Source organism: Elaeis guineensis, chromosome 6, assembly GCF_000442705.2.
Source record: "Elaeis guineensis isolate ETL-2024a chromosome 6, EG11, whole genome shotgun sequence".
In the NCBI taxonomy this organism is placed as follows: Eukaryota; Viridiplantae; Streptophyta; class Magnoliopsida; order Arecales; family Arecaceae; genus Elaeis; species Elaeis guineensis.
This window is the reverse complement of record NC_025998.2, coordinates 35,081,591-35,093,585: the sequence shown is the minus strand read 5'-3', so window position 1 is coordinate 35,093,585 and position 11,995 is coordinate 35,081,591.

The window sequence follows — 11,995 nt, the reverse complement described above, 5'->3', positions numbered from 1 at the left end:
TTATCAGTTTTCAGTAAATGCTCCTAAAAGCACTTAATCCTTCTTCTTTGATTGGGAGTTCCATATGAGTATAGTCTTCACAAAGCAAGTTTAAGATTTGTCTCAAGTGCAATGGATCAAGAACTGTGTTAACCCCTTTCACTAAGGATTTTACTGTTCCATTGCAATAACTCAAATTTAAATAAAATTCTCTGACCAAATCAATATAAGTATTTTTCTTTAATAAACAGTAAAACTTTCATCCTTGATTTTTAATCTTTGATCCAATAAAGAACCCTTCTTTTTCAAAAAACTTGAAATCTATATTCTTTTGGGTTTCACTTTTTGATTGAAGAGAGGTACCTTGCTTGGACTGAGTGGAGACTGTGAAGAAGTTGGAGTAGGGCCTGGAACTGGAGTTGGAGCAGAAGAGGGCTCGGTAGCCATTCTTTTTTCTGTGCACATCTTCCTCTAACCCTCAATCAAATTTTCTTCTCTGCAGAAGCTTTGATTTGAGAGCCATTTTGGACAGAAGAGACTTGCAAATAGCTTAGGAGAGTTGATGAGTGGTAGAGTGGAAGAGATTTTTAGAGGAAAAGCAAAGATTTTGGGGAGATAGACTGTCGATTTGAAAAAAAGGGTTTGAAGCTAGGGTAAGCTCGAACTACCCAAATGAAGAAGAAAGAGAAGAGAGATTTGAATCCTAAAGGGGCGATTTAAAAGAGAAAATCTGGTGAGAAGAGGGATTTTGAGATGAGAGTGGAGAGGAGGTGATCTTATTTGGTGGAATGGGGAAGACGAACGGCAAAGGGGTCAGCTCTTTACAATCGATGAAATCTCAATAAAATAGAGTCCGATGGTTTTAATAAAAAATTATAAGTTTACCCTAGGGTCGACCCTAGGGGTCGACTCATGGCAAGAAAAAATTAAAAAAAATGATGGAGAAATTTTGAAAAAGTTTGAAACTTAAAAGAAGGGTGTCTATTTGAGAGATTGATCATTTGAAGGATAGTTTTGAGCTTTTAAGAAAGAAGAGATGTGAAATTAGCTCAAAAATTAAATTGGTTCAATGAATTTTTGGCAAATTGAACTTAGAATTAGAAAGATACTCAAGCTGAAGGATTAAGGATTCCTAATTCTCTCTTAATTTTACAAAATCTGTCTTCACTTAAGACCTTGATAAAGATATCAGTCAATTATTTTTCAGTACATACATAATCAAGAATTATATCTTTATTTTGAACAAGCTTTCTTATGAAATGATATCTAATTTTAATATATTTTAATCTAGAATGCTGAATTAAATTTTTAGTTAGATTAATAGCACTAGTGTTATCACATCTTATGGGAGTTTCATTAAGTTTAATGCCAAAGTCCTCAAGTTGTTGCTTAATCCATAGGATTTGAGCACAGCAACTTTTGGCTGCAATGTATTCGACCTCGACCATAGACAGTGCTATCAAATTTTGCTTCTTGCTAAATCAAGAGATTAAGTTAACTCCAAGAAATTGATAAATTCTACTAGTACGTTTTTTATCTAATTTACATCCAGCAAATCGACATCTGAATATCCTATTAAGTCAATTGATGAGTCCTTAGAATACCATAATCCTAGAGTTTGTGTACCTTTTAAATATTTAAAAATTCTTTTAACTGTATTTAAGTGTGATTCTTTTGGATTTGATTGAAAGCGTGCACATAAACAAACACTAAACATAATATCTGGTCTACTAGCAGTTAAATATAATAAAGAATCAATCATCTCTCTATAAAGTTTTGAGTCTACATTTTTACCTCCTTCATCCTTGTCAAGCTTACATGATGGGCTCATGGGTGTACCAATTGCTTTGGAGCTCTTCATTCCAAATCTTTTGAGTAGTTCTCTTGTGTATTTGCTTTGGATGATGGAGATCTCTTTCTTTATTTGTTTGATTTGAAGTCCGAGGAAGAATGTAAGTTCTCCCATCATACTCATCTCGAACTCCTCCTACATGAGCTTAGCAAAATCTTGACAAAGAGATTCATTAGTAGACCTAAAAATAATGTCATCAACGTATATTTGTATAACTAAGATATCATAATGATTTCTTTTAATGAAAAAGGTTGTATCTATATTTTCTCTTGAAAAACCATTGTTAAGCAAGAATTTACTTAACCTTTCATACTAAGCCCTAGGTGCTTGCTTTAAACCATATAGAGTTTTGTTTAATTTAAAAATATGATTAGAAAAAGCATGATTTTCAAAATCAGGGGGTTCTTCTACAAAAACTTCTTCATTAATATAATCATTTAGAAAAGTACTTTTGAAATCTATTTGGAATAACTTAAAATTCATAAAGCATGCATATGCAAGTAAAAGCCTAATTGCTTCTAATCTAGCACAGGTGCAAAGATCTCATCAAAATCAATTCTCTCTTCTTGATTATAACCCTTTGCAACCAATCTTGCTTTATTCCTAATTATATTTTCATGTTCATCCAATTTATTCCTATATACCCATTTTGTGCCAATTACTGGATAATTTTTAGGTCTTGATACTAAAGTCCATACATTATTTCTTTCAAATTGATTAAGTTCTTCTTGCATTGCATTTATCCAATTATAATCTTTTTCAACTTCATCAATGGTTTTAGGTTCAAAATGAGAAACAAATGCAAAATAATTGTATGTATCTCTAAGTGAAAAATGAGTTCTTACTCCATGTGTAGGATCACCAATGATTAGTTCCTTGGGATGATTGTGATCATACCTCCATTCTTTGGATAGATTATTTTTATCTTGAGGTTGTTCTTATTGTTCGTCACCTTCATCATCTTGTTTGTTTTCATGTTCTTCTTCATTTTGAATTATTGAGTCTTTTAGGGTGAGCTCCTTCATCCCTTCCATAAGAGGATCTGCATCATCAATATCTGCATTCTTCTTTGAGGGAAGATCATTAGTCTCATAAAAAATAACATGTATCGACTCCTCTACTACTAAAGTTTTTTTGTTAAAAACTCTAAAAGCTTTGCTAGAAGAGGAATAACCAAGAAAAATTGCTTCATCGAATTTTGCATCAATTTTTTTTAATCTTTCTTTACTATTGTTCAAAACAAAACATCGACAACCAAAAATATGTAAATATGCAATATTTGGTTTTCTTCCTTTCCAATGCTCATAGGGTGTTTTCTTTAGAATTGGTCTAATTAAAGCATGATTTAATATGTAACATGCCGTGTTAATTGCTTCCGCCCAAAAGTATCTTGGGAGGTTGCTTTCACATAGTATGGTACGGGTCATTTCTTCAAGGGTTCTATTTTTTCTTTTTACTACCTCATTTTGTTGGGGTGTCCTAGGTGCTGAAAAGTTATGATCAATGCTTTTTTCATCACAAAACTTTTCAAAATCTTGATTTTCAAATTTGGTTCCATGATCACTTCGAATATGTTAAATTGAAAAACTTTTTTCATTAGTAACTTTTCGATAAAATTTTGAGAACACATGAAAAGTTTCATCTTTATGTGCCAAAAAAAAAATTCATGTAAAACAAGAGAAATCATCAATAATTACAAAGCCATATCATTTTTCACCCAAACTAGTAGTTCTAGTAGGTCCAAATAAATCCATATGCAATAATTTAATGGCCTAGAAGTTGAAACAATATTTTTAGATTTGAATAATACTTTTGTTTGTTTACCTAGTTGACATGAATCATAAATTCTATCCTTTTTAAAATTCAATTTAGGTAAATCGATAATCAATTCTTTTTTAATAAGTTTTGAAAATAAATGCATGCTAAAATGTGCAAGCCTATGGTGCCAAAGCCAACTAGTCTCATTAATTTTGGCATTCAAGGCTACTAGGCATTGCAAGTTTATCTTGGAAAGATCATTCAAATCTACCATATAAATATTACCATGTCTATGCCTAACAAATTTAATGCCTTCATCATTGGGACTAGTTACTATGCATAATGAAGATTCAAAAATAACTTTGTACCCTTTGTCACAGAATTGACTAATGCTCAATAGATTATGTCTCAAACCATCTACTAATAAAATATTTTCAATATATTTGAAGGGAGTGATATCAATGTTACCTATACCGATGATCTTTTCTTTACTATTGTCTCCAAAGATGACCATCCCTTCATCTTTTGCATCAAGTATGATGAATTGGGATTCATCACCGGTCATGTGTCTTGAGCACCCACTATCAAGATATCATTTTTGATTTGTTCCTTGGGATGCAAGACACATCTGCATGTAAAAATCAAGTTTTCACTTTGGATACCTAAGCTTTCTTGGATCCTTTTTGGTTAGTCATAGTGGTTCCTTTTGGAACCCATATTTTTTTCACATTAGAACTTTCAGATTTGTTAGAGAAACCAGTATAAGATTTGTGTCCTACTTTACCACGTTAAAGCAAGTAATATTTGAAAACTTGTTGCTTAATGAGTTCGCATAGATATTTTTCAAAAATTTTTATTTCTTTAAAGGATTGTAGCCAAGACCGACTTTATCATAAACAGCCTTTTGATTATCAAGTATCATTTGAAGTTTAGTTGAACTAAGAGTGAACTTTTCTACCATAGGTTTTAACTTAGCAATTTTATTTTTCAAGTTTAGATTTTTTTGTGTCAAGATCAATTTTTCATTTGAAATAATTTTATTTTCTTTTATTAAAGATTGATTCTTTGATTTTAATATTTTATTCTTTACCCTAACTTCTTTAGATCATCAACTAGATCATAAAATACTTCTTGAAGTTTTTCAAAAGTAAAGTCATCAGGAGTTTCAGTGTTTACCTCATTTTCATGTGCCATAAGGCATAAGTTGGCTTGCTCATGTGAATCTTCTTCTTTGGAGCTTCACTCATCACTATCACTCTATGTAGCCACCATAGCCTTTTTCTTGTACTTCTTGGGGGCCTTCTTAAGTTGTGGACATTCGGACCTAAAGTACCCTGACTTCTTACATTCATAATAAATAAGGGGTTGCTCTTTATCCTTCTCCTTGCTATGCTTCCCTTTTGTAGGTAGCCTCTTCCTCATCCCTTGTTTTCTTTTTTTCAAAAATCTTTTAAACTTTCTAGTGATGAGGGCCATTTCTTCATCTTGCTCTTCATTTTCTGTTTCTTCAGATTTCTCATCGAGTTGAGTAGTAGACTTGAGGATGATTGTCCTCTTTTTCTTGACATCTTCTTCTTGATGTTGTTTCATGCTTAGCTCGTGTGTCATTAGCGATCCTAAAAGCTCCTCCAAGGATAAAATATTCAGATCTTTGGCTTCTTGGATTGCGGTCACTTTGGCCTCCCATGTCCATGGTAAAGACCTAAGAATCTTTCTCACAAGATCGCTGTTAGAGTAAGACTTACTAAGACTTTTTAGACCATTAATAATATCTATAAAATGAGTAAATATTTCAGTTATTGATTCATCATGCTCCATTTTAAAGAGTTCATATTTGTGCACAAGCATGTTAATTTTTGATTCCTTAACTTGATTAGTGCCTTCATGTGTTGCTTCTAATCTATCCCATATTTTCTTAGCTAACATGCATGTTGAAATATGATTAAACTCATTAGCATCTAAAGTACAATATAAAATATTCTTGGCTTTAGCATTGAGTTGAGCCATTTTCTTGTCAACCTCATCCCATTCTCTTTCGGGTTTGATTGATTCTACACTATCAATTATCTTAGTGGATGTGTGTGGTCCATTAACTATGATACTCCACATATCATAGTCAAGTGTCTGAATAAAAATTTTTATCCGAGCTTTTCAATAGGTATAGTTTGACCCATTGAAAAATGGAGGTCGGTTTGTGAAATGCCCTCGGCTAGTGAAGCACCAACTTGAGTTGCCATAGATCTTTAGCTCTTTAATAGTTAAATCAAAGTAGGGCTAGAGCATCGAGGTCTGATACCACTTGTTGCCCAGCTATGCAACCCAAGAAGGAGGAGTGAATTGGATTTTTAAAATTTTAAAGTTAATTTAGAACTACGAGGATTAAATAACAATGAGCAGGATATATGTAGAGAGTGATTTAAGCAAGGTGTAGAAATTAGATGCAAGAATGCAAAAAGATGAGAAAGTTTAGAAAGAGAGCAAGTAAGCACAACACAAACAAATAAGATTTATAGTGGTTCGGTGCCAACCTTGCACCTACATTCACTCTCTAAGCTCCTACTTGAGAATTCAAATCCACTAAACCGTATTCAACAAGAATACAATATCCGTACCTCTAAATCTAGCTATCCCAAACTAGAACACTTATTTTTCGGATACAAGTCAACCCAATACAATCCGATCCAAGATTCGGATCAACCTATCCAAGTTTTGAAACCCTTCCAAAACTAACAATCAAGATAAAAATAGAGTATGTGAGTTAATCATATGAAAATATAAATTTAGCTCTTTTAATGAGCAAATAAAATTTTTAATATACTTTACACAATATGAAGGAAGCTTTTCTGATTTTTCTCAAGGTGGTTGAAGACTTGAATTGAAAGCTTCTTTTTTTTGAAGAGGTCTTTTTGCTTAGGGCTGAAATGAATGCTTGAGTCTCTTCAATCTTACTTCTTTTTCTCTCCTTTAAGTGACTTTATAGCTTCAATAGATGATAGAGAGAAATTTGGACTGAAATAGAGCCATTGGAGATCATTAAAAAAGCATTAAATGCTGCCAAAAAGAGTTGAAAACTAGCCATTACGAAAGTTTCCATCATAGGGGGTCGACTAATGGGGTCGACTTCTATATAGGGGTCGACTCATGGGATCGACCTCTGTGGTTCAGAACAGAAAACCACTATTCTGTATCTTTGGCTTGCACAGCAACAGAGGTCAACTCATGGGGTTGACCCCTTTGGGTGTGCAAGTAAAAAATAGCATGCTGTTCAGCCCCTTTTGACAGGAGTCGACTCATAGGGTCGACCCAATTCTTTAAACTCAAATTTCTCTCAACATATCCATCCAAAAAATATGAAATTACCTCCAATAGATCACAAATCTTTTATTCTTGCTCTTGAGACTTTCGAATCAGAACTTGATAAAATTATGATTTTGCTCCTGAAATACAGTAAATCTTTTTTCAAGCCAAAATCATTAGTAACCCCCTCAAATGTGTTGTAATCTTCAAAATCAATTCATGGAGTAATAAAAAGCATGCTTGCGATCAAATCTAAACTATTTTTAGATCTATTTAATCATGCTAAAAATTAGATCTAATCTAATATTTTCATATTTGATCACTACTTCAAATCACATTTGAATCAAATCTGATCCGATTTAGATCTATGATCCATACAATCTAGCTCTGATACCAGTTGAATGATCGGATTGGTGCATTGGATCGATTCGGATCAGGAGCAGCGAAATTCAAAAGTTTTCGATCCGAACCAACACATAAGGCATAGATCTAAATCAGATATTAAGCATATATTAAGTATAAAAATCAGCATACATAAATGAGAAAGGATGATCTCATCACCTTGCATGGGTAGACGATCTTCGCAATCTGATGATCGTGGTTTTATCGAGGTCCACTGGTGAGCTGTGAACGTATCTGGCCTCTATAGGTATCCACTCAAATATTCATCTAGGACTCTTTCTCTAGGTTTGATCCACCTTCTCCAAGATGGATCTAATGGCTCTTAATCAGTAATGAACTGATCTCTGGAATGGCTATCGGATTAATCTTTGATACAGCCTTTCTCCTTCCTTCAGTTGGATGATGCCTGAACTCCTTCAAGTGTATGGAGGATCAGCCAAACACCTTTGGGTGTGAAGCAAGGGAGCAGCCTAACACTTTAGGCATGTGGATGTGAGAGAGAGGTGGCGGTGGAGAAGTAGTAGGATTTTAGATCTAAAGAATGGATGAGCTACCGAACCCTTTGGAAGGGGTCCTTTTATAGACCCAAACCCTAATCCAACCCAACCAACTAGGGCGGCACCCATTTGAAATCAAATTTCAAATGGGGTGTTCCCTTCTCTCCACCCAACCACCTATCCATAAGGGGTGACGCTCCTTTCCTTCATGAATTTCTCGAATAGAAATAAGAAGAGGGTGCACGCCCACCTTCTTTTCTTTCGAGAAAAACATCGTACAACATTTGCACGAGAAGGATAGGTGTGGAAGGGTTAGTTTCATTCAAATTCAAGTAGGTCTTTATGTAAGTTGTTGGGAAATATGTCTCAAAAGCTAATCGTCAACCTGTTGATGGTTGAGCAATCTTGTATTATAATTAATTTGTTAATAAATAAAATATATTTTTGGCATTTTCATCATAAGTTTTCATCTTCTAATGAACTCCGTTGTTGTGATGAAGTCCTTAGAACTATTTAGATTCAATAAAGAGAGAATTTATCAATTAGTCCTTAAAACTGTTCACGACCAAATGATAGGCTATTAATAAAGACGACAGCTTCTATCGAGTATAGGTCGCTGTAGGCCATATGGGTTGGTTGTTCTCTTAACCAAAGAGTGTGGAGACACTGGTATGGCATACAGGTGAGATGTAAGGGTACATCATCATTGAACATGATCAATGTCAGAGCATTCTACTGTCAAGAATGTCTCTGATGGAATATAGATATAAGTATCTCTTAGACCTGAGATCGCCTCTGTGACTTGCAAGCAACTCACTGTGCTTTGGTACTGGACTAACTGAATTTTTAATTCAGTGATGGAAGGCTTCTGGGCATAGTCAAGTACTTACGAAGTTGGAGTGTGATCAAGATGGGATTGACCACTCCAAGAATTGAAGAAGAATGAGTCACTGTATTTCAATTTAGCAAAACCATGGCCAGGGTAATCCATCAGATGGATTTGATATTTTGAAATACAATGTGGACAACTTGATCAGAGTTGACAATTGAACTCTAAGATGTCCTATGAGCATTTTGGTCAAGGGGATGAATTATATGGAAACTATATCCGTATGGGTTCTAAGGATGTTGTTCTACACATTCGACCTATCCGACCGTCAGGTACCATTGCTAGATGGTCACTTTGATTGGTATAAAAATTTATTCCTATACTACCAGCTTAGATTTTGACCTATAAGGTCACAGATATTAGAGTTTACGATCCGATCGGATGGTTGATCAATGATTAAGAATCATTCTAGGGTTAAAACGATCAATACGATTGACATTTAACTTAGTGCAAGTATTGCAGGAGGATCGATTAGTAATTTGATTGCTAATTGACTTAATTTAATTAAGCCAATGGATTGAGATTAAGTCTAATTGAATATAATTTAATTATATTTAGTTTGGATTTGATTGGATTAAGTTCAATTGGTTTATTGGATAAGCCAAGTGTAAGAAAAAACTAGTCCTAGTTCAATTAGGACTTGGGTCAACCTAATTTCTAATTTGATTAAAAAATTAAATAAAATTTAAATCTAATTTAATCTGATTAAATTAAGTTCTTAATTGGGTTAAGACCTATTTTAATTAGGTTGATTTGATTTTGGTTTAATTTGGTTTGAGAAACCAAATTTGAACAAGTCATAGATTGAATCCTAGTAAGACTAGGATTCCACCTTGCGCCACCTTAGGCCCCCATGCCCACTCTCTCTTATTTTGTGTGACAAAACCTTCTCTCCCAGGCTTTCATGCATGCCCAAAGCTTTCCTCTCTTTCTCTCTCACATAGAATGTGGTTGTGGACCAAGTCAAAGTAGGAATTTATTTGGATTTTAAATTCTATGAGATAGAATTTTAGGAAACCAAAACTCTTTCCTTATGGAACTGATTTTGCCCAAATTTTTTTTGAGATTTTTATGGATTTTATGGCACATATTGTGCACCCTTTTCTAGTAGTCTATGACAGAAAAAGGAGGGGGCACCCAAGAGTTGGGCACCCCTTGTCTTCCCGGTTTGGATTTTCCTTGACTAGGTATTTGACCTAAAAAAGGATTCTTCATATCTCTTTATTTAAGATGAATTTATTCTTGATATTTTTGTGAATTATAGAGTGTTGAGAGACTTTTTGGGTATAAAAAAATTAGGGAGAAAGAGTGTAGGGGCATATAGATATAATAGACACAAAACTATGTGTCTGGGTTAGAGCAAAGAGAAGAAGAAGAGGGTCTTCTTCTAGGGTTGCTGTGTTCACCTCTTCCCTTCCTCCATCTGTAAGTTTTCTAAGAGTGTCTCATATCTAAAACTCCTTCTCCTACTTTTCATCTTTGAAAGAGTCTAAATCAAGAAGAAGGAGGCATCTGATCGACCATCGAAGAAGGATCAGCACAGTACTAGCATGCTGTGCTAATTTTCTGGACCAGGACTTCTGATCGTGATTCGTGGGCTTGTGTGGATGACTTCTAGAGGCCGGATGCATGTGCAACTCACAACATCATCCTCAAGCTTGGATCAATAAAGTTAGAATGTCTAACTTGCAAGGTAATAGATCTGATCTATTATATTTTACATACATTAGATGTAGCATAGAAACATATTGATATGATCAACATGTAGTTCTTGCTCTTTATATTTTAATTTTTGATTTAATATCATATAATAATCATGTAAAAAGATCTTAGATCTTAAGATTTTCTAATTTTATAAGATAAATTTTGATTTATTTTAATCTTCCGCTGCCTGATCTTGAAAAAATTTCAAGATCTAACCCTGAAACCCTAAATCTGGTTCCTTCAATTGGTATCAGAGCCTAGATTGTTTATTTCATAATTATTTATACTTGTTAGATTATTTCTTAGATTAGATCTAATTTATAATCTAATTATCAAATCTAAAATTAAAATTTTTAGATCAATCACGAACTGTAGGTTGTTCTGCTGTAGGATTTATCCCTTATAGTGCAAAGGTTATCCTAGTTCATGTAGATCTATCTTTGATCATAAATTTGTTAGATATGATCTAGATTAAATTTATGATTTATTAAATTTAAAAAGTATTTAAATCTAAAATAAAATCTCTTTGTTAATAATTTTTGCACAAAGAACCATCATATATTTGTCTGAAAAATTTGCATAGTTTAAAATTAAAATTATTTCAATTATATGAACCTGTTTAGATTAGATCTAAAGTAGTTTTATGCTTATTTCACTTGCATTTTGATTATGAATCAAACATGCAACTTGGTTGGTAAGAACTATGTTGTAAAAATATTTTACAAATATGAAAATTATTTTCAAAAAGCCAAACCCCAGCCCTTAGCCCAAAACTTAATTAAGAATTAAGAAGTTGTTTGATTAGGTTCTAGGATTATGAATTGAAGAACCTAAGACACAAACCATAACACATTGGGTTAATGGGTTAGTGGGAATTAGGTCCATTAATTGGGTTAGACCTAAGGATAGATTAAAGATGGACTTAATTAGAGAATTGACTAAGTCTAATCAATTGTTGTCTTAGATTAGGTCAAGGATTCTCTAGATTAATTACAATAGTTGTAGTTGGTCAAGTCCATATCTTTAACGAGAACCAAATGGACTTGATTCTTGGCTAAGCGGTCTAGCATGAACTGTTATGTTGATCTAATCGAAACTAATTAAATAAGTTAGTGTCTAAGGTAAACCAGACCGATGATTTTTAATTGGTAGCCTGCTTACCTAGCCATTACTAATGGTGTCTAAGGCAAGCTTTGACAGACTCTCCCATCGATCGAACTTACCTGGCCTCTTGGTGAAATTATATTTTGATTAGATCACTTGACTATTCGACCTAACCCATGTCAGCTAGGTAAATCAGTATGATTGATTTAGGTGCTCCTAGACTAGCCCTTTTGATGGTCTCCCTTAAGCTGACTTGGTGAAGCCAGTGGGAGGATCATGATAAGCTGGTTCATTTGACCTCCTCCTTTAAATCAATTAAATTCTCTAAAATTATTAAGTCCTTAAAATAAAATAGTTATGGTGATAACTAGATCATAGCCTTCCATTAAGTGGATGATAATGGGTCCATCAATTGGATAATCATTGGAGGCCCAAAGGCCTGGTGCTTATCGGCTGATGGAATTATCATTCATAATATGATTTCTTGACTGCATCTTTTTAAATGGTGGTTAG